General features: G+C 38.2%; 41 non-coding genes and 5 pseudogenes across 41 annotated transcripts; all 46 read left to right on the forward strand.

Moving 5' to 3' along the window:
* The first annotated feature begins 95 nt into the window (after positions 1-95).
* On the forward strand, positions 96-214 carry LOC134315522 (5S ribosomal RNA). The gene has a single exon (XR_010012592.1). It is a non-coding gene; the product is annotated as a 5S ribosomal RNA (ribosomal RNA).
* A 319-nt stretch (positions 215-533) lies between these two features.
* LOC134315401 (5S ribosomal RNA) lies at positions 534-652 on the forward strand. The gene has a single exon (XR_010012552.1). It is a non-coding gene; the product is annotated as a 5S ribosomal RNA (ribosomal RNA).
* Positions 653-935: 283 nt separating this feature from the next.
* LOC134315805 (5S ribosomal RNA) lies at positions 936-1,054 on the forward strand. Its single transcript, XR_010012863.1, has one exon. It is a non-coding gene; the product is annotated as a 5S ribosomal RNA (ribosomal RNA).
* Positions 1,055-1,369: 315 nt separating this feature from the next.
* On the forward strand, positions 1,370-1,488 carry LOC134315533 (5S ribosomal RNA). Its single transcript, XR_010012603.1, has one exon. It is a non-coding gene; the product is annotated as a 5S ribosomal RNA (ribosomal RNA).
* Positions 1,489-1,852: 364 nt separating this feature from the next.
* LOC134315679 (5S ribosomal RNA) lies at positions 1,853-1,971 on the forward strand. Its single transcript, XR_010012743.1, has one exon. It is a non-coding gene; the product is annotated as a 5S ribosomal RNA (ribosomal RNA).
* A 315-nt stretch (positions 1,972-2,286) lies between these two features.
* On the forward strand, positions 2,287-2,405 carry LOC134315680 (5S ribosomal RNA). Its single transcript, XR_010012744.1, has one exon. It is a non-coding gene; the product is annotated as a 5S ribosomal RNA (ribosomal RNA).
* A 291-nt stretch (positions 2,406-2,696) lies between these two features.
* LOC134315807 (5S ribosomal RNA) lies at positions 2,697-2,815 on the forward strand. The gene has a single exon (XR_010012864.1). It is a non-coding gene; the product is annotated as a 5S ribosomal RNA (ribosomal RNA).
* A 307-nt stretch (positions 2,816-3,122) lies between these two features.
* Positions 3,123-3,241, forward strand: LOC134315545 (5S ribosomal RNA). The gene has a single exon (XR_010012614.1). It is a non-coding gene; the product is annotated as a 5S ribosomal RNA (ribosomal RNA).
* Positions 3,242-3,561: 320 nt separating this feature from the next.
* On the forward strand, positions 3,562-3,680 carry LOC134315681 (5S ribosomal RNA). The gene has a single exon (XR_010012745.1). It is a non-coding gene; the product is annotated as a 5S ribosomal RNA (ribosomal RNA).
* Positions 3,681-3,971: 291 nt separating this feature from the next.
* On the forward strand, positions 3,972-4,090 carry LOC134315682 (5S ribosomal RNA). Its single transcript, XR_010012746.1, has one exon. It is a non-coding gene; the product is annotated as a 5S ribosomal RNA (ribosomal RNA).
* Positions 4,091-4,365: 275 nt separating this feature from the next.
* Positions 4,366-4,484, forward strand: LOC134315808 (5S ribosomal RNA). Its single transcript, XR_010012865.1, has one exon. It is a non-coding gene; the product is annotated as a 5S ribosomal RNA (ribosomal RNA).
* A 307-nt stretch (positions 4,485-4,791) lies between these two features.
* On the forward strand, positions 4,792-4,910 carry LOC134315556 (5S ribosomal RNA). The gene has a single exon (XR_010012625.1). It is a non-coding gene; the product is annotated as a 5S ribosomal RNA (ribosomal RNA).
* A 328-nt stretch (positions 4,911-5,238) lies between these two features.
* LOC134315414 (5S ribosomal RNA) lies at positions 5,239-5,357 on the forward strand (annotated as a pseudogene).
* A 299-nt stretch (positions 5,358-5,656) lies between these two features.
* Positions 5,657-5,775, forward strand: LOC134315685 (5S ribosomal RNA). Its single transcript, XR_010012748.1, has one exon. It is a non-coding gene; the product is annotated as a 5S ribosomal RNA (ribosomal RNA).
* Positions 5,776-6,079: 304 nt separating this feature from the next.
* LOC134315686 (5S ribosomal RNA) lies at positions 6,080-6,198 on the forward strand. The gene has a single exon (XR_010012749.1). It is a non-coding gene; the product is annotated as a 5S ribosomal RNA (ribosomal RNA).
* Positions 6,199-6,501: 303 nt separating this feature from the next.
* LOC134315687 (5S ribosomal RNA) lies at positions 6,502-6,620 on the forward strand. Its single transcript, XR_010012750.1, has one exon. It is a non-coding gene; the product is annotated as a 5S ribosomal RNA (ribosomal RNA).
* A 307-nt stretch (positions 6,621-6,927) lies between these two features.
* Positions 6,928-7,046, forward strand: LOC134315567 (5S ribosomal RNA). The gene has a single exon (XR_010012636.1). It is a non-coding gene; the product is annotated as a 5S ribosomal RNA (ribosomal RNA).
* A 347-nt stretch (positions 7,047-7,393) lies between these two features.
* Positions 7,394-7,516, forward strand: LOC134315425 (5S ribosomal RNA; annotated as a pseudogene).
* Positions 7,517-7,835: 319 nt separating this feature from the next.
* LOC134315688 (5S ribosomal RNA) lies at positions 7,836-7,954 on the forward strand. The gene has a single exon (XR_010012751.1). It is a non-coding gene; the product is annotated as a 5S ribosomal RNA (ribosomal RNA).
* Positions 7,955-8,249: 295 nt separating this feature from the next.
* LOC134315689 (5S ribosomal RNA) lies at positions 8,250-8,368 on the forward strand. The gene has a single exon (XR_010012752.1). It is a non-coding gene; the product is annotated as a 5S ribosomal RNA (ribosomal RNA).
* Positions 8,369-8,716: 348 nt separating this feature from the next.
* LOC134315415 (5S ribosomal RNA) lies at positions 8,717-8,835 on the forward strand (annotated as a pseudogene).
* Positions 8,836-9,150: 315 nt separating this feature from the next.
* On the forward strand, positions 9,151-9,269 carry LOC134315690 (5S ribosomal RNA). The gene has a single exon (XR_010012753.1). It is a non-coding gene; the product is annotated as a 5S ribosomal RNA (ribosomal RNA).
* A 303-nt stretch (positions 9,270-9,572) lies between these two features.
* On the forward strand, positions 9,573-9,691 carry LOC134315691 (5S ribosomal RNA). The gene has a single exon (XR_010012754.1). It is a non-coding gene; the product is annotated as a 5S ribosomal RNA (ribosomal RNA).
* A 311-nt stretch (positions 9,692-10,002) lies between these two features.
* LOC134315692 (5S ribosomal RNA) lies at positions 10,003-10,121 on the forward strand. Its single transcript, XR_010012755.1, has one exon. It is a non-coding gene; the product is annotated as a 5S ribosomal RNA (ribosomal RNA).
* Positions 10,122-10,432: 311 nt separating this feature from the next.
* Positions 10,433-10,551, forward strand: LOC134315693 (5S ribosomal RNA). The gene has a single exon (XR_010012756.1). It is a non-coding gene; the product is annotated as a 5S ribosomal RNA (ribosomal RNA).
* A 315-nt stretch (positions 10,552-10,866) lies between these two features.
* LOC134315694 (5S ribosomal RNA) lies at positions 10,867-10,985 on the forward strand. Its single transcript, XR_010012757.1, has one exon. It is a non-coding gene; the product is annotated as a 5S ribosomal RNA (ribosomal RNA).
* Positions 10,986-11,292: 307 nt separating this feature from the next.
* LOC134315809 (5S ribosomal RNA) lies at positions 11,293-11,411 on the forward strand. Its single transcript, XR_010012866.1, has one exon. It is a non-coding gene; the product is annotated as a 5S ribosomal RNA (ribosomal RNA).
* A 303-nt stretch (positions 11,412-11,714) lies between these two features.
* LOC134315810 (5S ribosomal RNA) lies at positions 11,715-11,833 on the forward strand. The gene has a single exon (XR_010012867.1). It is a non-coding gene; the product is annotated as a 5S ribosomal RNA (ribosomal RNA).
* A 291-nt stretch (positions 11,834-12,124) lies between these two features.
* LOC134315579 (5S ribosomal RNA) lies at positions 12,125-12,243 on the forward strand. The gene has a single exon (XR_010012647.1). It is a non-coding gene; the product is annotated as a 5S ribosomal RNA (ribosomal RNA).
* Positions 12,244-12,587: 344 nt separating this feature from the next.
* Positions 12,588-12,706, forward strand: LOC134315817 (5S ribosomal RNA). The gene has a single exon (XR_010012874.1). It is a non-coding gene; the product is annotated as a 5S ribosomal RNA (ribosomal RNA).
* A 299-nt stretch (positions 12,707-13,005) lies between these two features.
* On the forward strand, positions 13,006-13,124 carry LOC134315696 (5S ribosomal RNA). Its single transcript, XR_010012759.1, has one exon. It is a non-coding gene; the product is annotated as a 5S ribosomal RNA (ribosomal RNA).
* A 307-nt stretch (positions 13,125-13,431) lies between these two features.
* LOC134315697 (5S ribosomal RNA) lies at positions 13,432-13,550 on the forward strand. Its single transcript, XR_010012760.1, has one exon. It is a non-coding gene; the product is annotated as a 5S ribosomal RNA (ribosomal RNA).
* A 303-nt stretch (positions 13,551-13,853) lies between these two features.
* Positions 13,854-13,972, forward strand: LOC134315811 (5S ribosomal RNA). Its single transcript, XR_010012868.1, has one exon. It is a non-coding gene; the product is annotated as a 5S ribosomal RNA (ribosomal RNA).
* Positions 13,973-14,279: 307 nt separating this feature from the next.
* On the forward strand, positions 14,280-14,398 carry LOC134315591 (5S ribosomal RNA). The gene has a single exon (XR_010012658.1). It is a non-coding gene; the product is annotated as a 5S ribosomal RNA (ribosomal RNA).
* Positions 14,399-14,750: 352 nt separating this feature from the next.
* LOC134315416 (5S ribosomal RNA) lies at positions 14,751-14,869 on the forward strand (annotated as a pseudogene).
* Positions 14,870-15,196: 327 nt separating this feature from the next.
* LOC134315698 (5S ribosomal RNA) lies at positions 15,197-15,315 on the forward strand. The gene has a single exon (XR_010012761.1). It is a non-coding gene; the product is annotated as a 5S ribosomal RNA (ribosomal RNA).
* A 311-nt stretch (positions 15,316-15,626) lies between these two features.
* On the forward strand, positions 15,627-15,745 carry LOC134315699 (5S ribosomal RNA). Its single transcript, XR_010012762.1, has one exon. It is a non-coding gene; the product is annotated as a 5S ribosomal RNA (ribosomal RNA).
* Positions 15,746-16,044: 299 nt separating this feature from the next.
* Positions 16,045-16,163, forward strand: LOC134315700 (5S ribosomal RNA). The gene has a single exon (XR_010012763.1). It is a non-coding gene; the product is annotated as a 5S ribosomal RNA (ribosomal RNA).
* A 291-nt stretch (positions 16,164-16,454) lies between these two features.
* LOC134315812 (5S ribosomal RNA) lies at positions 16,455-16,573 on the forward strand. Its single transcript, XR_010012869.1, has one exon. It is a non-coding gene; the product is annotated as a 5S ribosomal RNA (ribosomal RNA).
* Positions 16,574-16,864: 291 nt separating this feature from the next.
* LOC134315603 (5S ribosomal RNA) lies at positions 16,865-16,983 on the forward strand. The gene has a single exon (XR_010012670.1). It is a non-coding gene; the product is annotated as a 5S ribosomal RNA (ribosomal RNA).
* A 352-nt stretch (positions 16,984-17,335) lies between these two features.
* On the forward strand, positions 17,336-17,454 carry LOC134315418 (5S ribosomal RNA; annotated as a pseudogene).
* Positions 17,455-17,745: 291 nt separating this feature from the next.
* Positions 17,746-17,864, forward strand: LOC134315701 (5S ribosomal RNA). Its single transcript, XR_010012764.1, has one exon. It is a non-coding gene; the product is annotated as a 5S ribosomal RNA (ribosomal RNA).
* A 295-nt stretch (positions 17,865-18,159) lies between these two features.
* On the forward strand, positions 18,160-18,278 carry LOC134315702 (5S ribosomal RNA). Its single transcript, XR_010012765.1, has one exon. It is a non-coding gene; the product is annotated as a 5S ribosomal RNA (ribosomal RNA).
* A 315-nt stretch (positions 18,279-18,593) lies between these two features.
* LOC134315703 (5S ribosomal RNA) lies at positions 18,594-18,712 on the forward strand. The gene has a single exon (XR_010012766.1). It is a non-coding gene; the product is annotated as a 5S ribosomal RNA (ribosomal RNA).
* A 291-nt stretch (positions 18,713-19,003) lies between these two features.
* LOC134315813 (5S ribosomal RNA) lies at positions 19,004-19,122 on the forward strand. Its single transcript, XR_010012870.1, has one exon. It is a non-coding gene; the product is annotated as a 5S ribosomal RNA (ribosomal RNA).
* Positions 19,123-19,416: 294 nt separating this feature from the next.
* LOC134315704 (5S ribosomal RNA) lies at positions 19,417-19,535 on the forward strand. Its single transcript, XR_010012767.1, has one exon. It is a non-coding gene; the product is annotated as a 5S ribosomal RNA (ribosomal RNA).
* The last annotated feature ends 4,974 nt before the right edge of the window (positions 19,536-24,509 follow it).

The raw sequence follows: 24,509 nt of genomic DNA on the forward strand, positions 1-24,509 counted from the left end.
AAAGGCCTTCCAATGTAAATCCAGCCCAGATAGCTGGCTAGCACTCAGATAGCTGGCTGACTAGCTATAACAGGCCTTTAAATCCAGCTTCTTTCGCTTACGGCCAAACCACCTTGGGAGCGCCTGATCTCGTCCGATCTCAGAAGCCAAGCAGGGTTGGGCTCAGTCAGTACCTAGATGGGAGACCGCCTGGGAATACTGAGTGCTGTAAGCTTTTTATTTTTTGGTTTCAGCCCCATTCATGAAGTGTCATTTAGCTGTTAGCTAGCATAATAAAGTATCTATCTATCTATCTATCTATCTATCTATCTATCTATCTATCTATCTATCTATCTATCTATCTATCTATCTATCTATCTATCTATCTATCTATCTATCTATCTATCTATCTATCTATCTATCTATCTATCTATCTATCTATCTATCTATCTATCTATAAAAGGCCTTCCAATGTAAATCCAGCCCAGATAGCTGGCTAGCACTCAGATAGCTGGCTGACTAGCTATAACAGGCCTTTAAATCCAGCTTCTTTCGCTTACGGCCAAACCACCTTGGGAACGCCTGATCTTGTCCGACCTCAGAAGCCAAGCAGGGTTGGGCTCAGTCAGTACCTAGATGGGAGACCGCCTGGGAATACTGAGTGCTGTAAGCTTTTTATTTTTTGGTTTCAGCCCCATTCATGAAGTGTCATTTAGCTGTTAGCTAGCATAATAAAGTATCTATCTATCTATCTATCTATCTATCTATCTATCTATCTATCTATCTATCTATCTATCTATCTATCTATCTATCTATCTATCTATCTATCTATCTATCTATCTATCTATCTATCTATCTATAAAAGGCCTTCCAATGTAAATCCAGCCCAGATAGCTGGCTAGCACTCAGATAGCTGGCTGACTAGCTATAACAGGCCTTTAAATCCAGCTTCTTTCGCTTACGGCCAAACCACCTTGGGAACGCCTGATCTCGTCCGACCTCAGAAGCCAAGCAGGGTTGGGCTCAGTCAGTACCTAGATGGGAGACCGCCTGGGAATACTGAGTGCTGTAAGCTTTTTATTTTTTGGTTTCAGCCCCATTCAATGAAGTGTCATTTAGCTGTTAGCTAGCATAATAAAGTATCTATCTATCTATCTATCTATCTATCTATCTATCTATCTATCTATCTATCTATCTATCTATCTATCTATCTATCTATCTATCTATCTATCTATCTATCTATCTATCTATCTATCTATCTATCTATCTATCTATCTATCTATCTATCTATCTATAAAGGCCTTCCAATGTAAATCCAGCCCAGATAGCTGGCTAGCACTCAGATAGCTGGCTGACTAGCTATAACAGGCCTTTAAATCCAGCTTCTTTCGCTTACGGCCAAACCACCTTGGGAGCGCCTGATCTCGTCCGATCTCAGAAGCCAAGCAGGGTTGGGCTCAGTCAGTACCTAGATGGGAGACCGCCTGGGAATACTGAGTGCTGTAAGCTTTTTATTTTTTGGTTTCAGCCCCATTCATGAAGTGTCATTTAGCTGTTAGCTAGCATAATAAAGTATCTATCTATCTATCTATCTATCTATCTATCTATCTATCTATCTATCTATCTATCTATCTATCTATCTATCTATCTATCTATCTATCTATCTATCTATCTAATCTATCTATCTATCTATCTATCTATCTATCTATCTATCTATCTATCTATCTATCTATCTATATATCTATCTATCTATCTATCTATCTATCTATCTATCTATAAAAGGCCTTCCAATGTAAATCCAGCCCAGATAGCTGGCTAGCACTCAGATAGCTGGCTGACTAGCTATAACAGGCCTTTAAATCCAGCTTCTTTCGCTTACGGCCAAACCACCTTGGGAACGCCTGATCTCGTCCGATCTCAGAAGCCAAGCAGGGTTGGGCTCAGTCAGTACCTAGATGGGAGACCGCCTGGGAATACTGAGTGCTGTAAGCTTTTTATTTTTTGGTTTCAGCCCCATTCATGAAGTGTCATTTAGCTGTTAGCTAGCATAATAAAGTATCTATCTATCTATCTATCTATCTATCTATCTATCTATCTATCTATCTATCTATCTATCTATCTATCTATCTATCTATCTATCTATCTATCTATCTATCTATCTATCTATCTATCTATCTATCTATCTATCTATCTATCTATCTATCTATCTATAAAAGGCCTTCCAATGTAAATCCAGCCCAGATAGCTGGCTAGCACTCAGATAGCTGGCTGACTAGCTATAACAGGCCTTTAAATCCAGCTTCTTTCGCTTACGGCCAAACCACCTTGGGAACGCCTGATCTCGTCCGATCTCAGAAGCCAAGCAGGGTTGGGCTCAGTCAGTACCTAGATGGGAGACCGCCTGGGAATACTGAGTGCTGTAAGCTTTTTATTTTTTGGTTTCAGCCCCATTCATGAAGTGTCATTTAGCTGTTAGCTAGCATAATAAAGTATCTATCTATCTATCTATCTATCTATCTATCTATCTATCTATCTATCTATCTATCTATCTATCTATCTATCTATCTATCTATCTATCTATCTATCTATCTATCTATCTATCTATCTATCTATCTATCTATAAAAGGCCTTCCAATGTAAATCCAGCCCAGATAGCTGGCTAGCACTCAGATAGCTGGCTGACTAGCTATAACAGGCCTTTAAATCCAGCTTCTTTCGCTTACGGCCAAACCACCTTGGGAACGCCTGATCTCGTCCGACCTCAGAAGCCAAGCAGGGTTGGGCTCAGTCAGTACCTAGATGGGAGACCGCCTGGGAATACTGAGTGCTGTAAGCTTTTTATTTTTTGGTTTCAGCCCCATTCATGAAGTGTCATTTAGCTGTTAGCTAGCATAATAAAGTATCTATCTATCTATCTATCTATCTATCTATCTATCTATCTATCTATCTATCTATCTATCTATCTATCTATCTATCTATCTATCTATCTATCTATCTATCTATCTATCTATCTATCTATCTATCTATCTATCTATCTATCTATCTATAAAAGGCCTTCCAATGTAAATCCAGCCCAGATAGCTGGCTAGCACTCAGATAGCTGGCTGACTAGCTATAACAGGCCTTTAAATCCAGCTTCTTTCGCTTACGGCCAAACCACCTTGGGAGCGCCTGATCTCGTCCGATCTCAGAAGCCAAGCAGGGTTGGGCTCAGTCAGTACCTAGATGGGAGACCGCCTGGGAATACTGAGTGCTGTAAGCTTTTTATTTTTTGGTTTCAGCCCCATTCATGAAGTGTCATTTAGCTGTTAGCTAGCATAATAAAGTATCTATCTATCTATCTATCTATCTATCTATCTATCTATCTATCTATCTATCTATCTATCTATCTATCTAATCTATCTATCTATCTATCTATCTATCTATCTATCTATCTATTTATCTATCTATCTATCTATCTATCTATCTATCTATCTATCTATCTATAAAAGGCCTTCCAATGTAAATCCAGCCCAGATAGCTGGCTAGCACTCAGATAGCTGGCTGACTAGCTATAACAGGCCTTTAAATCCAGCTTCTTTCGCTTACGGCCAAACCACCTTGGGAACGCCTGATCTCGTCCGATCTCAGAAGCCAAGCAGGGTTGGGCTCAGTCAGTACCTAGATGGGAGACCGCCTGGGAATACTGAGTGCTGTAAGCTTTTTATTTTTTGGTTTCAGCCCCATTCATGAAGTGTCATTTAGCTGTTAGCTAGCATAATAAAGTATCTATCTATCTATCTATCTATCTATCTATCTATCTATCTATCTATCTATCTATCTATCTATCTATCTATCTATCTATCTATCTATCTATCTATCTATCTATCTATCTATCTATCTATCTATCTATCTATAAAAGGCCTTCCAATGTAAATCCAGCCCAGATAGCTGGCTAGCACTCAGATAGCTGGCTGACTAGCTATAACAGGCCTTTAAATCCAGCTTCTTTCGCTTACGGCCAAACCACCTTGGGAACGCCTGATCTCGTCCGATCTCAGAAGCCAAGCAGGGTTGGGCTCAGTCAGTACCTAGATGGGAGACCGCCTGGGAATACTGAGTGCTGTAAGCTTTTTATTTTTTGCTTTCAGCCCCATTCATGAAGTGTCATTTAGCTGTTAGCTAGCATAATAAAGTATCTATCTATCTATCTATCTATCTATCTATCTATCTATCTATCTATCTATCTATCTATCTATCTATCTATATATCTATCTATCTATCTATCTATCTATCTATCTATCTATCTATAAAAGGCCTTCCAATGTAAATCCAGCCCAGATAGCTGGCTAGCACTCAGATAGCTGGCTGACTAGCTATAACAGGCCTTTAAATCCAGCTTCTTTCGCTTACGGCCAAACCACCTTGGGAACGCCTGATCTCGTCCGACCTCAGAAGCCAAGCAGGGTTGGGCTCAGTCAGTACCTAGATGGGAGACCGCCTGGGAATACTGAGTGCTGTAAGCTTTTTATTTTTTGGTTTCAGCCCCATTCATGAAGTGTCATTTAGCTGTTAGCTAGCATAATAAAGTATCTATCTATCTATCTATCTATCTATCTATCTATCTATCTATCTATCTATCTATCTATCTATCTATCTATCTATCTATCTATCTATCTATCTATCTATCTATCTATCTATCTATCTATCTATCTATCTATCTATCTATCTATCTATAAAAGGCCTTCCAATGTAAATCCAGCCCAGATAGCTGGCTAGCACTCAGATAGCTGGCTGACTAGCTATAACAGGCCTTTAAATCCAGCTTCTTTCGCTTACGGCCAAACCACCTTGGGAGCGCCTGATCTCGTCCGATCTCAGAAGCCAAGCAGGGTTGGGCTCAGTCAGTACCTAGATGGGAGACCGCCTGGGAATACTGAGTGCTGTAAGCTTTTTATTTTTTGGTTTCAGCCCCATTCATGAAGTGTCATTTAGCTGTTAGCTAGCATAATAAAGTATCTATCTATCTATCTATCTATCTATCTATCTATCTATCTATCTATCTATCTATCTATCTATCTATCTATCTATCTATCTATCTAATCTATCTATCTATCTATCTATCTATCTATCTATCTATATATCTATCTATCTATCTATCTATCTATCTATCTATCTATCTATAAAAGGCCTTCCAATGTAAATCCAGCCCAGATAGCTGGCTAGCACTCAGATAGCTGGCTGACTAGCTATAACAGGCCTTTAAATCCAGCTTCTTTCGCTTACGGCCAAACCACCTTGGGAACGCCTGATCTCGTCCGATCTCAGAAGCCAAGCAGGGTTGGGCTCAGTCAGTACCTAGATGGGAGACAGCCTGGGAATACTGAGTGCTGTAAGCTTTTTATTTTTTGGTTTCAGCCCCATTCATGAAGTGTCATTTAGCTGTTAGCTAGCATAATAAAGTATCTATCTATCTATCTATCTATCTATCTATCTATCTATCTATCTATCTATCTATCTATCTATCTATCTATCTATCTATCTATCTATCTATCTATCTATCTATCTATCTATCTATCTATCTATCTATCTATCTATCTATAAAAGGCCTTCCAATGTAAATCCAGCCCAGATAGCTGGCTAGCACTCAGATAGCTGGCTGACTAGCTATAACAGGCCTTTAAATCCAGCTTCTTTCGCTTACGGCCAAACCACCTTGGGAACGCCTGATCTCGTCCGATCTCAGAAGCCAAGCAGGGTTGGGCTCAGTCAGTACCTAGATGGGAGACCGCCTGGGAATACTGAGTGCTGTAAGCTTTTTATTTTTTGGTTTCAGCCCCATTCATGAAGTGTCATTTAGCTGAGCTGTTAGCTAGCATAATAAAGTATCTATCTATCTATCTATCTATCTATCTATCTATCTATCTATCTATCTATCTATCTATCTATCTATCTATCTATCTATCTATCTATCTATCTATCTATCTATCTATCTATCTATCTATCTATCTATCTATCTATCTATAAAAGGCCTTCCAATGTAAATCCAGCCCAGATAGCTGGCTAGCACTCAGATAGCTGGCTGACTAGCTATAACAGGCCTTTAAATCCAGCTTCTTTCGCTTACGGCCAAACCACCTTGGGAACGCCTGATCTCGTCCGATCTCAGAAGCCAAGCAGGGTTGGGCTCAGTCAGTACCTAGATGGGAGACCGCCTGGGAATACTGAGTGCTGTAAGCTTTTTATTTTTTGGTTTCAGCCCCATTCATGAAGTGTCATTTAGCTGTTAGCTAGCATAATAAAGTATCTATCTATCTATCTATCTATCTATCTATCTATCTATCTATCTATCTATCTATCTATCTATCTATCTATCTATCTATCTATCTATCTATCTATCTATCTATCTATCTATCTATCTATCTATCTATCTATCTATCTATCTATAAAAGGCCTTCCAATGTAAATCCAGCCCAGATAGCTGGCTAGCACTCAGATAGCTGGCTGACTAGCTATAACAGGCCTTTAAATCCAGCTTCTTTCGCTTACGGCCAAACCACCTTGGGAACGCCTGATCTCGTCCGATCTCAGAAGCCAAGCAGGGTTGGGCTCAGTCAGTACCTAGATGGGAGACCGCCTGGGAATACTGAGTGCTGTAAGCTTTTTATTTTTTGGTTTCAGCCCCATTCATGAAGTGTCATTTAGCTGTTAGCTAGCATAATAAAGTATCTATCTATCTATCTATCTATCTATCTATCTATCTATCTATCTATCTATCTATCTATCTATCTATCTATCTATCTATCTATCTATCTATCTATCTATCTATCTATCTATCTATCTATCTATCTATCTATCTATCTATCTATCTATAAAAGGCCTTCCAATGTAAATCCAGCCCAGATAGCTGGCTAGCACTCAGATAGCTGGCTGACTAGCTATAACAGGCCTTTAAATCCAGCTTCTTTCGCTTACGGCCAAACCACCTTGGGAGCGCCTGATCTCGTCCGATCTCAGAAGCCAAGCAGGGTTGGGCTCAGTCAGTACCTAGATGGGAGACCGCCTGGGAATACTGAGTGCTGTAAGCTTTTTATTTTTTGGTTTCAGCCCCATTCATGAAGTGTCATTTAGCTGTTAGCTAGCATAATAAAGTATCTATCTATCTATCTATCTATCTATCTATCTATCTATCTATCTATCTATCTATCTATCTATCTATCTATCTATCTATCTATCTATCTATCTATCTATCTATCTATCTATCTATCTATCTATCTATCTATCTATCTATCTATCTATCTATCTATCTATCTATCTATCTATCTATCTATCTATCTATAAAAGGCCTTCCAATGTAAATCCAGCCCAGATAGCTGGCTAGCACTCAGATAGCTGGCTGACTAGCTATAACAGGCCTTTAAATCCAGCTTCTTTCGCTTACGGCCAAACCACCTTGGGAATGAATGCCTGATCTCGTCCGATCTCAGAAGCCAAGCAGGGTTGGGCTCAGTCAGTACCTAGATGGGAGACCGCCTGGGAATACTGAGTGCTGTAAGCTTTTTATTTTTTGGTTTCAGCCCCATTCATGAAGTGTCATTTAGCTGTTAGCTAGCATAATAAAGTATCTATCTATCTATCTATCTATCTATCTATCTATCTATCTATCTATCTATCTATCTATCTATCTATCTATCTATCTATCTATCTATCTATCTATCTATCTATCTATCTATCTATCTATCTATCTATCTATCTATCTATCTATCTATCTATCTATCTATAAAAGGCCTTCCAATGTAAATCCAGCCCAGATAGCTGGCTAGCACTCAGATAGCTGGCTGACTAGCTATAACAGGCCTTTAAATCCAGCTTCTTTCGCTTACGGCCAAACCACCTTGGGAACGCCTGATCTCGTCCGATCTCAGAAGCCAAGCAGGGTTGGGCTCAGTCAGTACCTAGATGGGAGACCGCCTGGGAATACTGAGTGCTGTAAGCTTTTTATTTTTTGGTTTCAGCCCCATTCATGAAGTGTCATTTAGCTGTTAGCTAGCATAATAAAGTATCTATCTATCTATCTATCTATCTATCTATCTATCTATCTATCTATCTATCTATCTATCTATCTATCTATCTATCTATCTATCTATCTATCTATCTATCTATCTATCTATCTATCTATCTATCTATCTATCTATAAAAGGCCTTCCAATGTAAATCCAGCCCAGATAGCTGGCTAGCACTCAGATAGCTGGCTGACTAGCTATAACAGGCCTTTAAATCCAGCTTCTTTCGCTTACGGCCAAACCACCTTGGGAACGCCTGATCTCGTCCGATCTCAGAAGCCAAGCAGGGTTGGGCTCAGTCAGTACCTAGATGGGAGACCGCCTGGGAATACTGAGTGCTGTAAGCTTTTTATTTTTTGCTTTCAGCCCCATTCATGAAGTGTCATTTAGCTGTTAGCTAGCATAATAAAGTATCTATCTATCTATCTATCTATCTATCTATCTATCTATCTATCTATCTATCTATCTATCTATCTATCTATCTATCTATCTATCTATCTAATCTATCTATCTATCTATCTATCTATCTATCTATCTATCTATCTATCTATCTATATATCTATCTATCTATCTATCTATCTATCTATCTATCTATCTATAAAAGGCCTTCCAATGTAAATCCAGCCCAGATAGCTGGCTAGCACTCAGATAGCTGGCTGACTAGCTATAACAGGCCTTTAAATCCAGCTTCTTTCGCTTACGGCCAAACCACCTTGGGAACGCCTGATCTCGTCCGATCTCAGAAGCCAAGCAGGGTTGGGCTCAGTCAGTACCTAGATGGGAGACAGCCTGGGAATACTGAGTGCTGTAAGCTTTTTATTTTTTGGTTTCAGCCCCATTCATGAAGTGTCATTTAGCTGTTAGCTAGCATAATAAAGTATCTATCTATCTATCTATCTATCTATCTATCTATCTATCTATCTATCTATCTATCTATCTATCTATCTATCTATCTATCTATCTATCTATCTATCTATCTATCTATCTATCTATCTATCTATCTATCTATCTATCTATCTATCTATCTATCTATAAAAGGCCTTCCAATGTAAATCCAGCCCAGATAGCTGGCTAGCACTCAGATAGCTGGCTGACTAGCTATAACAGGCCTTTAAATCCAGCTTCTTTCGCTTACGGCCAAACCACCTTGGGAACGCCTGATCTCGTCCGATCTCAGAAGCCAAGCAGGGTTGGGCTCAGTCAGTACCTAGATGGGAGACCGCCTGGGAATACTGAGTGCTGTAAGCTTTTTATTTTTTGGTTTCAGCCCCATTCATGAAGTGTCATTTAGCTGTTAGCTAGCATAATAAAGTATCTATCTATCTATCTATCTATCTATCTATCTATCTATCTATCTATCTATCTATCTATCTATCTATCTATCTATCTATCTATCTATCTATCTATCTATCTATCTATCTATCTATCTATCTATCTATCTATCTATCTATCTATAAAAGGCCTTCCAATGTAAATCCAGCCCAGATAGCTGGCTAGCACTCAGATAGCTGGCTGACTAGCTATAACAGGCCTTTAAATCCAGCTTCTTTCGCTTACGGCCAAACCACCTTGGGAACGCCTGATCTCGTCCGATCTCAGAAGCCAAGCAGGGTTGGGCTCAGTCAGTACCTAGATGGGAGACCGCCTGGGAATACTGAGTGCTGTAAGCTTTTTATTTTTTGGTTTCAGCCCCATTCATGAAGTGTCATTTAGCTGTTAGCTAGCATAATAAAGTATCTATCTATCTATCTATCTATCTATCTATCTATCTATCTATCTATCTATCTATCTATCTATCTATCTATCTATCTATCTATCTATCTATCTATCTATCTATCTATCTATCTATCTATCTATCTATCTATCTATCTATCTATCTATCTATAAAAGGCCTTCCAATGTAAATCCAGCCCAGATAGCTGGCTAGCACTCAGATAGCTGGCTGACTAGCTATAACAGGCCTTTAAATCCAGCTTCTTTCGCTTACGGCCAAACCACCTTGGGAACGCCTGATCTCGTCCGATCTCAGAAGCCAAGCAGGGTTGGGCTCAGTCAGTACCTAGATGGGAGACCGCCTGGGAATACTGAGTGCTGTAAGCTTTTTATTTTTTGGTTTCAGCCCCATTCATGAAGTGTCATTTAGCTGTTAGCTAGCATAATAAAGTATCTATCTATCTATCTATCTATCTATCTATCTATCTATCTATCTATCTATCTATCTATCTATCTATCTATCTATCTATCTATCTATCTATCTATCTATCTATCTATCTATCTATCTATCTATCTATCTATCTATCTATCTATCTATCTATAAAAGGCCTTCCAATGTAAATCCAGCCCAGATAGCTGGCTAGCACTCAGATAGCTGGCTGACTAGCTATAACAGGCCTTTAAATCCAGCTTCTTTCGCTTACGGCCAAACCACCTTGGGAACGCCTGATCTCGTCCGATCTCAGAAGCCAAGCAGGGTTGGGCTCAGTCAGTACCTAGATGGGAGACCGCCTGGGAATACTGAGTGCTGTAAGCTTTTTATTTTTTGGTTTCAGCCCCATTCATGAAGTGTCATTTAGCTGTTAGCTAGCATAATAAAGTATCTATCTATCTATCTATCTATCTATCTATCTATCTATCTATCTATCTATCTATCTATCTATCTATCTATCTATCTATCTATCTATCTATCTATCTATCTATCTATCTATCTATCTATCTATCTATCTATCTATCTATCTATCTATCTATCTATAAAAGGCCTTCCAATGTAAATCCAGCCCAGATAGCTGGCTAGCACTCAGATAGCTGGCTGACTAGCTATAACAGGCCTTTAAATCCAGCTTCTTTCGCTTACGGCCAAACCACCTTGGGAACGCCTGATCTCGTCCGATCTCAGAAGCCAAGCAGGGTTGGGCTCAGTCAGTACCTAGATGGGAGACCGCCTGGGAATACTGAGTGCTGTAAGCTTTTTATTTTTTGGTTTCAGCCCCATTCATGAAGTGTCATTTAGCTGTTAGCTAGCATAATAAAGTATCTATCTATCTATCTATCTATCTATCTATCTATCTATCTATCTATCTATCTATCTATCTATCTATCTATCTATCTATCTATCTATCTATCTATCTATCTATCTATCTATCTATCTATCTATCTATCTATCTATCTATCTATCTATAAAAGGCCTTCCAATGTAAATCCAGCCCAGATAGCTGGCTAGCACTCAGATAGCTGGCTGACTAGCTATAACAGGCCTTTAAATCCAGCTTCTTTCGCTTACGGCCAAACCACCTTGGGAACGCCTGATCTCGTCCGACCTCAGAAGCCAAGCAGGGTTGGGCTCAGTCAGTACCTAGATGGGAGACCGCCTGGGAATACTGAGTGCTGTAAGCTTTTTATTTTTTGGTTTCAGCCCCATTCATGAAGTGTCATTTAGCTGTTAGCTAGCATAATAAAGTATCTATCTATCTATCTATCTATCTATCTATCTATCTATCTATCTATCTATCTATCTATCTATCTATCTATCTATCTATCTATCTATCTATCTATCTATCTATCTATCTATCTATCTATCTATCTATCTATCTATCTATCTATAAAAGGCCTTCCAATGTAAATCCAGCCCAGATAGCTGGCTAGCACTCAGATAGCTGGCTGACTAGCTATAACAGGCCTTTAAATCCAGCTTCTTTCGCTTACGGCCAAACCACCTTGGGAACGCCTGATCTCGTCCGACCTCAGAAGCCAAGCAGGGTTGGGCTCAGTCAGTACCTAGATGGGAGACCGCCTGGGAATACTGAGTGCTGTAAGCTTTTTATTTTTTGGTTTCAGCCCCATTCATGAAGTGTCATTTAGCTGTTAGCTAGCATAATAAAGTATCTATCTATCTATCTATCTATCTATCTATCTATCTATCTATCTATCTATCTATCTATCTATCTATCTATCTATCTATCTATCTATCTATCTATCTATCTATCTATCTATCTATCTATCTATCTATCTATAAAAGGCCTTCCAATGTAAATCCAGCCCAGATAGCTGGCTAGCACTCAGATAGCTGGCTGACTAGCTATAACAGGCCTTTAAATCCAGCTTCTTTCGCTTACGGCCAAACCACCTTGGGAGCGCCTGATCTCGTCCGATCTCAGAAGCCAAGCAGGGTTGGGCTCAGTCAGTACCTAGATGGGAGACCGCCTGGGAATACTGAGTGCTGTAAGCTTTTTATTTTTTGGTTTCAGCCCCATTCATGAAGTGTCATTTAGCTGTTAGCTAGCATAATAAAGTATCTATCTATCTATCTATCTATCTATCTATCTATCTATCTATCTATCTATCTATCTATCTATCTATCTATCTATCTATCTATCTAATCTATCTATCTATCTATCTATCTATCTATCTATCTATCTATCTATCTATCTATCTATATATCTATCTATCTATCTATCTATCTATCTATCTATCTATAAAAGGCCTTCCAATGTAAATCCAGCCCAGATAGCTGGCTAGCACTCAGATAGCTGGCTGACTAGCTATAACAGGCCTTTAAATCCAGCTTCTTTCGCTTACGGCCAAACCACCTTGGGAATGCCTGATCTCGTCCGATCTCAGAAGCCAAGCAGGGTTGGGCTCAGTCAGTACCTAGATGGGAGACCGCCTGGGAATACTGAGTGCTGTAAGCTTTTTATTTTTTGGTTTCAGCCCCATTCATGAAGTGTCATTTAGCTGTTAGCTAGCATAATAAAGTATCTATCTATCTATCTATCTATCTATCTATCTATCTATCTATCTATCTATCTATCTATCTATCTATCTATCTATCTATCTATCTATCTATCTATCTATCTATCTATCTATCTATCTATCTATCTATCTATCTATCTATAAAAGGCCTTCCAATGTAAATCCAGCCCAGATAGCTGGCTAGCACTCAGATAGCTGGCTGACTAGCTATAACAGGCCTTTAAATCCAGCTTCTTTCGCTTACGGCCAAACCACCTTGGGAACGCCTGATCTCGTCCGATCTCAGAAGCCAAGCAGGGTTGGGCTCAGTCAGTACCTAGATGGGAGACCGCCTGGGAATACTGAGTGCTGTAAGCTTTTTATTTTTTGGTTTCAGCCCCATTCATGAAGTGTCATTTAGCTGTTAGCTAGCATAATAAAGTATCTATCTATCTATCTATCTATCTATCTATCTATCTATCTATCTATCTATCTATCTATCTATCTATCTATCTATCTATCTATCTATCTATCTATCTATCTATCTATCTATCTATCTATCTATCTATCTATCTATCTATCTATCTATAAAAGGCCTTCCAATGTAAATCCAGCCCAGATAGCTGGCTAGCACTCAGATAGCTGGCTGACTAGCTATAACAGGCCTTTAAATCCAGCTTCTTTCGCTTACGGCCAAACCACCTTGGGAACGCCTGATCTCGTCCGATCTCAGAAGCCAAGCAGGGTTGGGCTCAGTCAGTACCTAGATGGGAGACCGCCTGGGAATACTGAGTGCTGTAAGCTTTTTATTTTTTGCTTTCAGCCCCATTCATGAAGTGTCATTTAGCTGTTAGCTAGCATAATAAAGTATCTATCTATCTATCTATCTATCTATCTATCTATCTATCTATCTATCTATCTATCTATCTATCTATCTATCTATCTATCTATCTATCTATCTATCTATATATCTATCTATCTATCTATCTATCTATCTATCTATCTATCTATAAAAGGCCTTCCAATGTAAATCCAGCCCAGATAGCTGGCTAGCACTCAGATAGCTGGCTGACTAGCTATAACAGGCCTTTAAATCCAGCTTCTTTCGCTTACGGCCAAACCACCTTGGGAACGCCTGATCTCGTCCGACCTCAGAAGCCAAGCAGGGTTGGGCTCAGTCAGTACCTAGATGGGAGACCGCCTGGGAATACTGAGTGCTGTAAGCTTTTTATTTTTTGGTTTCAGCCCCATTCATGAAGTGTCATTTAGCTGTTAGCTAGCATAATAAAGTATCTATCTATCTATCTATCTATCTATCTATCTATCTATCTATCTATCTATCTATCTATCTATCTATCTATCTATCTATCTATCTATCTATCTATCTATCTATCTATCTATCTATCTATCTATCTATCTATCTATCTATCTATCTATAAAAGGCCTTCCAATGTAAATCCAGCCCAGATAGCTGGCTAGCACTCAGATAGCTGGCTGACTAGCTATAACAGGCCTTTAAATCCAGCTTCTTTCGCTTACGGCCAAACCACCTTGGGAGCGCCTGATCTCGTCCGATCTCAGAAGCCAAGCAGGGTTGGGCTCAGTCAGTACCTAGATGGGAGACCGCCTGGGAATACTGAGTGCTGTAAGCTTTTTATTTTTTGGTTTCAGCCCCATTCATGAAGTGTCATTTAGCTGTTAGCTAGCATAATAAAGTATCTATCTATCTATCTATCTATCTATCTATCTATCTATCTATCTATCTATCTATCTATCTATCTATCTATCTATCTATCTATCTATCTATCTATCTAATCTATCTATCTATCTATCTATCTATCTATCTATCTATCTATCTATATATCTATCTATCTATCTATCTATCTATCTATCTATCTATCTATCTATAAAAGGCCTTCCAATGTAAATCCAGCCCAGATAGCTGGCTAGCACTCAGATAGCTGGCTGACTAGCTATAACAGGCCTTTAAATCCAGCTTCTTTCGCTTACGGCCAAACCACCTTGGGAACGCCTGATCTCGTCCGATCTCAGAAGCCAAGCAGGGTTGGGCTCAGTCAGTACCTAGATGGGAGACAGCCTGGGAATACTGAGTGCTGTAAGCTTTTTATTTTTTGGTTTCAGCCCCATTCATGAAGTGTCATTTAGCTGTTAGCTAGCATAATAAAGTATCTATCTATCTATCTATCTATCTATCTATCTATCTATCTATCTATCTATCTATCTATCTATCTATCTATCTATCTATCTATCTATCTATCTATCTATCTATCTATCTATCTATCTATCTATCTATCTATCTATCTATCTATCTATCTATCTATCTATCTATCTATAAAAGGCCTTCCAATGTAAATCCAGCCCAGATAGCTGGCTAGCACTCAGATAGCTGGCTGACTAGCTATAACAGGCCTTTAAATCCAGCTTCTTTCGCTTACGGCCAAACCACCTTGGGAACGCCTGATCTCGTCCGATCTCAGAAGCCAAGCAGGGTTGGGCTCAGTCAGTACCTAGATGGGAGACCGCCTGGGAATACTGAGTGCTGTAAGCTTTTTATTTTTTGGTTTCAGCCCCATTCATGAAGTGTCATTTAGCTGTTAGCTAGCATAATAAAGTATCTATCTATCTATCTATCTATCTATCTATCTATCTATCTATCTATCTATCTATCTATCTATCTATCTATCTATCTATCTATCTATCTATCTATCTATCTATCTATCTATCTATCTATCTATCTATCTATCTATCTATCTATCTATCTATAAAAGGCCTTCCAATGTAAATCCAGCCCAGATAGCTGGCTAGCACTCAGATAGCTGGCTGACTAGCTATAACAGGCCTTTAAATCCAGCTTCTTTCGCTTACGGCCAAACCACCTTGGGAACGCCTGATCTCGTCCGATCTCAGAAGCCAAGCAGGGTTGGGCTCAGTCAGTACCTAGATGGGAGACCGCCTGGGAATACTGAGTGCTGTAAGCTTTTTATTTTTTGGTTTCAGCCCCATTCATGAAGTGTCATTTAGCTGTTAGCTAGCATAATAAAGTATCTATCTATCTATCTATCTATCTATCTATCTATCTATCTATCTATCTATCTATCTATCTATCTATCTATCTATCTATCTATCTATCTATCTATCTATCTATCTATCTATCTATCTATCTATCTATCTATCTATCTATAAAAGGCCTTCCAATGTAAATCCAGCCCAGATAGCTGGCTAGCACTCAGATAGCTGGCTGACTAGCTATAACAGGCCTTTAAATCCAGCTTCTTTCGCTTACGGCCAAACCACCTTGGGAACGCCTGATCTCGTCCGATCTCAGAAGCCAAGCAGGGTTGGGCTCAGTCAGTACCTAGATGGGAGACCGCCTGGGAATACTGAGTGCTGTAAGCTTTTTATTTTTTGCTTTCAGCCCCATTCATGAAGTGTCATTTAGCTGTTAGCTAGCATAATAAAGTATCTATCTATCTATCTATCTATCTATCTATCTATCTATCTATCTATCTATCTATCTATCTATCTATCTATCTATCTATCTATCTATATATCTATCTATCTATCTATCTATCTATCTATCTATCTATCTATAAAAGGCCTTCCAATGTAAATCCAGCCCAGATAGCTGGCTAGCACTCAGATAGCTGGCTGACTAGCTATAACAGGCCTTTAAATCCAGCTTCTTTCGCTTACGGCCAAACCACCTTGGGAACGCCTGATCTCGTCCGACCTCAGAAGCCAAGCAGGGTTGGGCTCAGTCAGTACCTAGATGGGAGACCGCCTGGGAATACTGAGTGCTGTAAGCTTTTTATTTTTTGGTTTCAGCCCCATTCATGAAGTGTCATTTAGCTGTTAGCTAGCATAATAAAGTATCTATCTATCTATCTATCTATCTATCTATCTATCTATCTATCTATCTATCTATCTATCTATCTATCTATCTATCTATCTATCTATCTATCTATCTATCTATCTATCTATCTATCTATCTATCTATCTATAAAAGGCCTTCCAATGTAAATCCAGCCCAGATAGCTGGCTAGCACTCAGATAGCTGGCTGACTAGCTATAACAGGCCTTTAAATCCAGCTTCTTTCGCTTACGGCCAAACCACCTTGGGAGCGCCTGATCTCGTCCGATCTCAGAAGCCAAGCAGGGTTGGGCTCAGTCAGTACCTAGATGGGAGACCGCCTGGGAATACTGAGTGCTGTAAGCTTTTTATTTTTTGGTTTCAGCCCCATTCATGAAGTGTCATTTAGCTGTTAGCTAGCATAATAAAGTATCTATCTATCTATCTATCTATCTATCTATCTATCTATCTATCTATCTATCTATCTATCTATCTATCTATCTATCTATCTATCTATCTATCTAATCTATCTATCTATCTATCTATCTATCTATCTATCTATCTATCTATCTATCTATATATCTATCTATCTATCTATCTATCTATCTATCTATCTATCTATAAAAGGCCTTCCAATGTAAATCCAGCCCAGATAGCTGGCTAGCACTCAGATAGCTGGCTGACTAGCTATAACAGGCCTTTAAATCCAGCTTCTTTCGCTTACGGCCAAACCACCTTGGGAACGCCTGATCTCGTCCGATCTCAGAAGCCAAGCAGGGTTGGGCTCAGTCAGTACCTAGATGGGAGACAGCCTGGGAATACTGAGTGCTGTAAGCTTTTTATTTTTTGGTTTCAGCCCCATTCATGAAGTGTCATTTAGCTGTTAGCTAGCATAATAAAGTATCTATCTATCTATCTATCTATCTATCTATCTATCTATCTATCTATCTATCTATCTATCTATCTATCTATCTATCTATCTATCTATCTATCTATCTATCTATCTATCTATCTATCTATCTATCTATCTATAAAAGGCCTTCCAATGTAAATCCAGCCCAGATAGCTGGCTAGCACTCAGATAGCTGGCTGACTAGCTATAACAGGCCTTTAAATCCAGCTTCTTTCGCTTACGGCCAAACCACCTTGGGAACGCCTGATCTCGTCCGATCTCAGAAGCCAAGCAGGGTTGGGCTCAGTCAGTACCTAGATGGGAGACCGCCTGGGAATACTGAGTGCTGTAAGCTTTTTATTTTTTGGTTTCAGCCCCATTCATGAAGTGTCATTTAGCTGTTAGCTAGCATAATAAAGTATCTATCTATCTATCTATCTATCTATCTATCTATCTATCTATCTATCTATCTATCTATCTATCTATCTATCTATCTATCTATCTATCTATCTATCTATCTATCTATCTATCTATCTATCTATCTATCTATCTATAAAAGGCCTTCCAATGTAAATCCAGCCCAGATAGCTGGCTAGCACTCAGATAGCTGGCTGACTAGCTATAACAGGCCTTTAAATCCAGCTTCTTTCGCTTACGGCCAAACCACCTTGGGAACGCCTGATCTCGTCCGATCTCAGAAGCCAAGCAGGGTTGGGCTCAGTCAGTACCTAGATGGGAGACCGCCTGGGAATACTGAGTGCTGTAAGCTTTTTATTTTTTGGTTTCAGCCCCATTCATGAAGTGTCATTTAGCTGTTAGCTAGCATAATAAAGTATCTATCTATCTATCTATCTATCTATCTATCTATCTATCTATCTATCTATCTATCTATCTATCTATCTATCTATCTATCTATCTATCTATCTATCTATCTATCTATCTATCTATCTATCTATCTATCTATCTATCTATCTATCTATCTATCTATAAAAGGCCTTCCAATGTAAATCCAGCCCAGATAGCTGGCTAGCACTCAGATAGCTGGCTGACTAGCTATAACAGGCCTTTAAATCCAGCTTCTTTCGCTTACGGCCAAACCACCTTGGGAACGCCTGATCTCGTCCGATCTCAGAAGCCAAGCAGGGTTGGGCTCAGTCAGTACCTAGATGGGAGACCGCCTGGGAATACTGAGTGCTGTAAGCTTTTTATTTTTTGGTTTCAGCCCCATTCATGAAGTGTCATTTAGCTGTTAGCTAGCATAATAAAGTATCTATCTATCTATCTATCTATCTATCTATCTATCTATCTATCTATCTATCTATCTATCTATCTATCTATCTATCTATCTATCTATCTATCTATCTATCTATCTATCTATCTATCTATCTATCTATCTATAAAAGGCCTTCCAATGTAAATCCAGCCCAGATAGCTGGCTAGCACTCAGATAGCTGGCTGACTAGCTATAACAGGCCTTTAAATCCAGCTTCTTTCGCTTACGGCCAAACCACCTTGGGAACGCCTGATCTCGTCCGACCTCAGAAGCCAAGCAGGGTTGGGCTCAGTCAGTACCTAGATGGGAGACCGCCTGGGAATACTGAGTGCTGTAAGCTTTTTATTTTTTGGTTTCAGCCCCATTCATGAAGTGTCATTTAGCTGTTAGCTAGCATAATAAAGTATCTATCTATCTATCTATCTATCTATCTATCTATCTATCTATCTATCTATCTATCTATCTATCTATCTATCTATCTATCTATCTATCTATCTATCTATCTATCTATCTATCTATCTATCTATCTATCTATCTATAAAGGCCTTCCAATGTAAATCCAGCCCAGATAGCTGGCTAGCACTCAGATAGCTGGCTGACTAGCTATAACAGGCCTTTAAATCCAGCTTCTTTCGCTTACGGCCAAACCACCTTGGGAACGCCTGATCTCGTCCGATCTCAGAAGCCAAGCAGGGTTGGGCTCAGTCAGTACCTAGATGGGAGACCGCCTGGGAATACTGAGTGCTGTAAGCTTTTTATTTTTTGGTTTCAGCCCCATTCATGAAGTGTCATTTAGCTGTTAGCTAGCATAATAAAGTATCTATCTATCTATCTATCTATCTATCTATCTATCTATCTATCTATCTTATCTATCTTATCTATCTATCTATCTATCTATCTATCTATCTATCTATCTATCTATCTATCTATCTATCTATCTATCTATCTATCTATCTATCTATCTATCTATCTATCTATCTATCTATCTATCTATCTATCTATCTATCTATAAAAGGCCTTCCAATGTAAATCCAGCCCAGATAGCTGGCTAGCACTCAGATAGCTGGCTGACTAGCTATAACAGGCCTTTAAATCCAGCTTCTTTCGCTTACGGCCAAACCACCTTGGGAACGCCTGACCACGCCCACAGCAGTGAACAGGAAGTTAAAGGTGCAGAGGGGAGAGAAAGGCTCTCCCATTGTTTGTTTAATTTATACTTATTATTTGTTAACTAGGTATTTTTTTGAAACCTACTTGCAGTTTTATTGATTTAGTTAAAGCCCCCCAGCTGAAATACTGCTTGGGGAGCTATTTATTTATTTAGGTTTGTGTATTTTCAACATAAATGACAACAACGGCTTTGACAATGGAATGGAACACTGGACAATGCAATATGGACACGGACTTGAACAAGACGCAGAATATGGACAGATATACGGAAAATGAACTAGGAACGAAAGAACAGACTATGGAAAGGATTACCCCCGAAACAAAAAACAAAGGAAAACAACAAGATGGAAAAGATGGCAATACAGCGGAAAACACAAAACAAAGACGAGAATACACGCAAAGATCAAGACAACAAAGGAACTACCAAAAAGAAGCAACGGTTATCGTGGAAACGGGAGGTATTATAAACCTGACGGCGATGGATATAATCAAAGCAGTGGATAACGAAATCGGATTCGGCAAACTACTGGCAGTGAGAAGCAGACAAAACAAGGAATTCGAAATTACATTAGAAGATGAAGAGGATGCTGAAAAACTAATAGATGGACTAATTATAAAAGACAAATTGTGTGAAATAAGAAAACTATGTTCGAGTGAACTGATGGTTTCATTTTTAAACCTACCGGCATATCTAGAAGACAGAGTAATATTACAAAAACTGATAAATTGGGGAGTGACTCCGATACTCCCGATCAGGAGAAGATTTTACCCAGAAACGACTGTAGCGGACGGAACAAGATTCTTAAAAGTTAGATTCCCTAAAGAGGTCATCTCCTTGCCATACAGCGTGAAGCTGGAAACAGCGGAAGGACCACAATATTTTAGGGTAATACACGACAGACAAATAAAGATGTGCAGAGTGTGTACAAGCCCGGACCACATAATGAGAGACTGTCCGAATTTCACATGCCGTGAGTGCATGGAGCAGGGGCATTACGCAAGATACTGCGGAGCAACAAAATGCCCAGTGTGCAACCACGCACTAATAAGCTGTGTGTGTACAGAAACTGAAACATCGGAGAGAGAGACTGAAACGGGAGAAAAAAGAAACCAAGAACAGACAAACATAGAAGAAGAAACAGAACAGGAAACACAGACAAACGAGAAAACAACAGCTAAAGAACAGACAGAGAATGGGGACGACAATACAAAAGAAGACACAAATAAAACAATAGAAATGGAACAAGAAACAGACAACAAAGAAGAAGAAGAGGAAACAATGGACACTGACAACATAACAGAGACAGACAGTAAAGGAATTGACAACGTTATTAAAACAGAGCAAATGGCGAGGACAACTGAAGGGACAAAAAGAAAGACTAAACCGCAACCAAACATAATGAAAGCTTTGGAAAAACAGAAGAAAAGAAGAGAAACAGCAAAGGAGAAAAGAATAGAAAAAACGGGTATGTTTGACGTTTTAAGTGAAGTACATTTAGAATAATGGCAAGTTTTAGGTGTGTCACTCTTTTAATGAGTGCGTTTATTTTAACATCAATCAATGTAAGGGGGATTAGTGATTTTATGCATTTTAAAAGATTGATACACCTAACAAATAAAACGGATATTTTATGTTTACAAGAAACATTTTGGAATAATGAAATAGCAGAAGACTTAAGTAAAGAGTGGGAAGGGCATTTAATACATAATAGTAGAGAAAATAAAAGAGGAGGAGTAGCAATTTTAATTAAAAAAGATATTTTTGAAAAGGTAGAAAAAATTTACGCAGACAAAAATGGACGTATTTTAACAGTTAAATTAACTAACAATAACAAAAGTTTAACTATATGCACAATACATGCACCAAATAATGTAAAAGAAAAAGAAACCTTTTTTAAAGATTTGAGTGTTTTAATGGAAAAATGGGATGACAATATTTTAATAGGAGATTTTATTACTGTCTTTAGTAAAATAGATATCAACGACGAAATGAATTTTAGAACCGACACAGGAAGAGAACAATTAAAAATTTTAATGAATAAACACAATATAGTAGATGTATGGAGACAGAATAATCCTGAAAAAAGAATCTATTCGAGGGAAGAAATATATCAAAACAAACGGAAACAAAGCAGGATAGACTTTTTATTAAGCTCTGAAAAAATAAAGGCAAACATGGAAAAAATAGAATACAAAAAATACAATTTTAGTGATCATAATTTTATAACGGCGAAATTTGATTTTAATGAAGTAGTGCGAGGGCCAGGAGTGTGGGCTTTTAACGCAGAGCATCTACAAGATGAAATATTTAAAATTGAAATTAAAAACATAGTTGAAAACAGTAAAGAAGATATTTTATACAAACAAGAAATAGGAGTATGGTGGGATAACCTAAAATATGATATAAAAAAGTATGCAATAAAATATGGGATAAAAATGAGACGGATCAAAAGAAGCATAGAGATCAGTAAAACGGAAGAACTAGAAAATGAACTAAAAAAGATAGAAAAGAATAAAGGAGATGTCGGGAACATCTTAATACTAGAAGAAAAATTAAAAGAACTAGAAGAAAAAAGTTTCAGAGGAGCAATGATCAGGAGCAAAGCACAGTATATGATGCAGGGGGAAAAATGCACCAAATATTTCTTTGAGCTAGAAAAAACAAAACAAAAAGCGGATGAAATGAAAGTAATCAAAACAAAGGAGGGAAGAGAGGTTAAAACAACAGAAGGAATTTTAAAAGAGGTGCACAGTTTTTATTCCAATTTATTTACAAAAACAGAAATAGAAGAAGAAGAAAAGAACTTTTTATTAACACATATTAAAACGAAACTTAAAGATGAGGATAGAAAAATGTGTGACAAAGCGATAGAAGAAGAGGAAATAGAGGAAGTAATAGATATTTTAAAAAATAAGAAAAGTCCGGGAATAGATGGTTTTACAGCGGAATTTTATAAAGCTTTTAAAACCACTTTTATCCCAATTTTAGCTAAATTATTTAATGAAATATATAAACAAGGAGAAGTCACACAACAAATGAAAAAAGGTATGATTAAGATGATTTTTAAGAATAAAGGGGATAAGTCTGATCTAATACAATATAGACCTATAAGCATGTTAAACACCGACTACAAAATTTTAGCAAAGGTTTTAGCAAATCGTTTAAAAAAGGTTTTACCGGACATCATAAAAACGAATCAAGCATATGGAGTTTTAAATAGAGACATTGCAGACACAATAAGTAATATAAGGGATACCATATGGTATATGAAAACAAAAAAAATAAAAGGATATTTAATTAGTGTAGACTTTGAAAAAGCTTTCGATAAAGTAGATCACAAATACCTTTTTGATGTTTTAACAGCTTTTGGGTTTGGGGAAAGTTTTAAACGGTGGTTAAAATGTCTTTACTCTGACGCATACAGCTGCGTAAAGGTTAATGGTTTTTTAACGGATTTTATCTCGGTAACACGATCAATACGCCAGGGCTGTCCTCTATCTGCACTTTTATACACTTTAGTGGCGGAACCGCTTGGTTTGGCCATTAGTGCAAACGAGGACATTCAAGGAATTTTTATAGAAGGTACAGAAAAACAAGAGAAAATATTTCAATATGCTGATGACACAACACTGATTTTAAAAAATATTGATAGTATAAATAGAGCACTGAAAATCTTAGATAGATACTGTAAAGGATCTGGAGCATATGTAAATAAAGAAAAAACACAATACATGAGACTATGCAATGCCGAGATTTTACCTAAAGACATTAATTTTAACGAAGTAAAAGAGAAGATAAAAATTTTAGGAATATACATAGGGGAAGATGAAAGCGAAATAAGAGACATCATATGGGAAGAAACATTAAACAAGATGCAGAAAAAACTAAATAATTGGAGAAGAAGGAATTTATTTTTAAAAGGGAGGGTCCTAGTAATTAATGCATTGTTTTTATCAAAAATGTGGTATGCGGCCGGGGTAGTAAGCATGCCGATGTGGGTGGTCAAACAAGTTAAAAGGACAATACTGGATTTTTTATGGGAGGGAAAACCGGCAAAAATTGCGTATGATACATTAATAGGGAAAAAGAAGGATGGCGGAGCAGGACTTTTAGACATTTTTATAAGAAAACAAAGTCTAAGGGTAAAAGTAATTAAAAAATATCTAAACGAGGAAGAACATGTTTGGAAAAAGATTTTTAATTTTTATATGAATAATTGTGTAGGAAGAGACATGAACACAAATGTTTTATACATGAAAATAAAAGAGAACATGTGTCAGGATGTGCCGGACTTTTATAAAGAGGTTTTTAGAGCTTGGGGTGATTTTATGGACAATATCATTTTTAAAGTGGAGGGGAGAAAACATCTTTTAGATCAACCAATTTTTTTAAACAAACAGATACTTTTTAATGAGTGTTCACTGTTTTTTAAAAACTGGTTTGAAGCAGGTGTTAAACAGATAAAAGATGTTTTATATGAATTTCGCCCAGGGTTCTTACCCACACAGGCAATTATAGACTTTATAGAAGAGAATGAAGAGATAGAAAACAAAGAT

This window comes from Trichomycterus rosablanca, chromosome 5 (assembly GCF_030014385.1).
Source record: "Trichomycterus rosablanca isolate fTriRos1 chromosome 5, fTriRos1.hap1, whole genome shotgun sequence".
NCBI lineage: Eukaryota > Metazoa > Chordata > Actinopteri > Siluriformes > Trichomycteridae > Trichomycterus > Trichomycterus rosablanca.